The following is a 4162-nucleotide window of genomic DNA, read 5'->3' as shown; positions in this document are numbered from 1 at the left end:
GTGCTACCTGCAGCTAGTGCGTTTCTGTAGAGGAGAATGGCTCCGCACAGTGAACGTACGGGTCGACGGATACCCACGGAAACCCGGACAGCCTCAGTGCAAAATTCCAAAGCAAGACCGAACTGGCATCGGTATCAAATTTTGGCATGGCCAAGAGACTGCAGACAGGAGCAGTTGCCTCGGTTGGCTCCCATGAATAACACATTTTAGTGATGATACTTCCAGGAGTTTACTTCTGTCGAGTTCTTAATTTCTCTAACCTCTAAGCTCAGTTCAAAGCTAGGACACTTATTTTGAATCGGAGGAAGTAACATTTAGAGCATTTACAACTGGATACAACAAATCCGACCCTTCAAATGCCCGTGGACGCCGGGCAGTGACCGATGAGACCTCAAATTAGCGTTTCCAGAACCAGATACCTCAATTACGAATCCTCAAATCCATACAATTACATGCACATGAAACCTAAACTTCAGCGGACGTTGTCCGACAGCTGGCTGCGCCCCTTGAAATGTCGGTGCGATCGTCGACGAGGTATAGTAGGACATGGGACATGCACCGGCTCACGGGACTCGAGGCGCCGCCATCTCCCATGCCCTACTCTTCCTTGCCGGAGGTCGTCACCTGCACGTTGCCGATCAAAGTGAGGTCGACGATGGATCCGTCATGGTCAGAGGCCAAGAAATCCACCACGAGGCGGTTGCGGCACCTGGGGTTGTCCGCCATTTGAGGCGAGTATGAGGCGGCCGGCTGTAGATGCTCTTACTTCTGATGTTGAAACTTTCTGATAATAGACGGTTGTGTGCAACAATCGATAGAGGCCGGAAATGAGAAGGATTTCCATAAAACTCTGATGGTTCCTTCTCTGAATGAAGGAAAGACTCCATGTGAGCTAGCTCAGCAAAGGCCTTCTCTGACTATGCCAATCTGGAAGAGCTCCTGTAGATGATCAAGTGAAGAACGTCTCTAACTGAGTATCCAACATTCACTTAATTTGCTCTCCAGAATGCATTGAACATGCATGAGGCGACATGAATGGTATATGTGGCCACGTGGGGCAATGAAAGGAGTCACTAATTGATTAAATAACTAGTACGTCAAGGATCCTGGCTCCCCGGCTGTCCTATAAATACCCGCACAACTAACCAACAAAGATGCACCAAGCAAGAGTGTCTTCAAACACAACTGTTAAAACATCTGTCCATTACCTATCAGTTCCACAAATTGCCTTCTATCCTACTTCATATAACACCCTGCCCAGCTCATGCAATATGGCTCTTGGTACTCTGGTTATCATGGTCACCATGCTGGTGTATTTTCTCTGGAAAAATAAAAGAGTGCTATTGTCCCAGAAGCAACGGGGGCGACGATGCAGGCTGCCCCCGGGGCCTGCGGCACTGCCCATCATTGGCAACATGCATCAGGTGATTCTGAGCAAGCCGGCGGTGTTCCGATGGATCCATGGCCTGCTCAAGGAGATGACACAGACATCATGTGCCTCCGTCTCGGAGCTACCCATGTCATTGTTGTAGCATGTCCACAGATAGCCTCTGAGGTACTACGAAAAAATGATGAAGTTTTTGCCTCCCGTCCCACCACCTTCGCCTCGGGCATATTCAGCTTCGGGTACAAGGGCTCCATCTTCTCACCATACGGAGACCAGTGGAAGAAGATGAGGCGTGTCCTTACTGTTGAGATTCTCGCCTCGTCCATGGAGCGAAAGCTCCACCACCTCCGGAAAGAGGAGTACGACCACCTTGTGAGGTACATTAATAAAACTCATTGCAGCGACATGGCATGTCCAGGCAACATTGTCAACGTCCGTCATGTAACCCAACACTTCGTTGGTAACATGATAAGAAGGCTTGTGTTCGGTAAAAGATACTTTAGTGACCTACCAGCTTCATCCACTAGTGGGCCTGGACATGATGAGGTGGCACATGTTGCCGCTCTCTTCACGGCCCTCAACCATCTCTACAGCTTTTGTGTGTCCGACTACTTCCCTGCCCTCATAGGCCTCGACTTGGATGGCCATGAAAAGGTTTCCAAGGTTGCCATGCAAACAATCAACCAGTTGCATGATCCTATTATAGAGGAGTGGATGCGTGAAAGGTCATCCACTCTTGAGAAAGGGCCCCGAGACTTTTTGGACGTTCTGGTTCATCTTAAAGATGCAGAGGGACAACCAATGCTTTCCCTAGAAGACATTAGAGCACAAACAGCGGTTAGTATGTCATCTTAACCTCAATAAAAAGTTTCTTCATTGTTCTTCGATCCATTTTATCTGTGTATTGACCTTTTCTGTTGCGTTATACTGATTACTTTATTTATTCTCAAATCTATGGATGTACCTAGGAAATGATCTTTGCAGCAGTCGATAACCCATCTAATGCGGTTGAGTGGGCACTCGCTGAGATGATAAACATGCCAGAGATCATGCAGAAAGCAACCGACGAACTCGATGCCGTTGTCGGTAAAGATAGACTGGTGCAGGAGTCTGACATTCCTCAGCTAAACTATCTCAAATCGTGCATCCGGGAGGCCTTCCGCTTACACACATACCATGCTCTTAACGTACCCCATGTCACCATGGCGGACACAACAATTGCTGGCTACACCATCCCCAAGGATAGCCACATACTTTTAAGCCGGCTTGGACTTGGCCGCAATCCCAAGATTTGGACTGAACCACTGGAGTTTCACCCTGAGAGGCATTTGAACACTGGGAATGTACTTCTCACTGATCCAGGCCTACGTTTCATTTCATTTAGCAGTGGGAGGAGGGGTTGTCCTGGGATTTCACTTGGTACCTCTATGACAATGATGTTGTTCGCAAGGATGTTGCAGGGATTCACTTGGACAAAGCCTCCCGACGTTAAGAGTATGAGTCTCCAAGAACGCAATGCGGGCCTTGCACTAGCTGAACCCCTTGTTCTGCAAGCTACACCACGATTGGCTGCACATCTCTATATATGATCCAATTAAATAGATTTAATATGCGTTTTCTCATTTATGTGTCAATAAAATGTATCTGGAACTAGTGTATGTTACATGTTTCCGGCGCTACGTTCAGTTCTCTTTTAATATTATGACACTGCATGTGTGCAGAAACAAAGAAGCAATCGATGGTTGCATCACTAATGTAATGTGTGTACTTATCATTATGTAAAACAAAACCTCTGTATTTTCCATTATGGTGTACCATGAAATAATCCTTGGAATTGCACAAAAGTTTTATGTTTATGTTGTATACATGCCTGGCTGTACAATTGTGTGCCCAGCTTTGACCCCGTCTTACAATTATGTCATTCATGCATCAATATGTTATGTATTGCCAACTTATTGTTCTATGAACTAAGTTTTTTCATATTCTATTAACTAGGGTTTTTTTGTGAGAAATCTTTTCTTCTGAGATATAAAAGCTGTATCATGATGCATTTTAGTAGAAAGAAACTTATACACAATGATTAACGAGCCGGGCAGGTTCGCCATCACCGAAATGGCGAAAAAAGGGAAAATGCTCATCCTAATCAGGCTCAAGGCCCGGTTCATTTCCCTTTGAAACAACCAAAATTCTGAAGAACTAGACTGCGGCAGATTCTGCTTAATATTCAAGTTAAACAGGTTGTCCGAAGAAATGGCTTGGTGCTTGAAAACGATGTGAGAATTCTAATTTTGGAAGTAATTTTCTAGTTTTCATACGTTTAATGAATTGTATTATGCAGGACAGTGTATTGTCAGGCTAGTGGTTATTGTTGATAATGCTACGAGTAAGTTCTTGCTGTTTGGTTTGTACTGTCAGCTTTTCGTTTATTGCTGCAGGTCCTTCATTTCATTAATTTCACTTCATTTCATCAGTGCAACAACAAAGACAGAAAGAAAAATTTATTTCTGAATTACGCGGGCAAAGTTGCTATAGTAATTATACTTTTCGGCATAAACTGCAAACTGGTCTAAATAACAGAATCATCATTATCCACAGGTGTTTATGGAATAGACTACCTACATGTGGCATAGATCATATCATACATCGTACAATTTGCATCCATGCAATGAATTCCATATCTAGTATTGCAAAAGGAAAAAAAATATCAGTTTTAAGTAGACTATAATAGGTGGGGATAGAGTTTCCAAGTTTATATTGTACCAATCTGCTCGTTTT

At 44.4% G+C, this 4162-nt stretch overlaps 1 pseudogene; it reads left to right on the top strand.

The window, feature by feature from the left end:
* Positions 1-1197: 1197 nt before the first annotated feature.
* Positions 1198-2976, top strand: LOC147982888 (tyrosine N-monooxygenase-like; annotated as a pseudogene).
* The last annotated feature ends 1186 nt before the right edge of the window (positions 2977-4162 follow it).

This window comes from Triticum urartu, chromosome 2A, assembly GCF_056163025.1.
Source record: "Triticum urartu cultivar PI428250 chromosome 2A, HENAU_Tu73, whole genome shotgun sequence".
NCBI lineage: Eukaryota > Viridiplantae > Streptophyta > Magnoliopsida > Poales > Poaceae > Triticum > Triticum urartu.
This window is presented reverse-complemented; position numbering and strand designations above follow the sequence as displayed.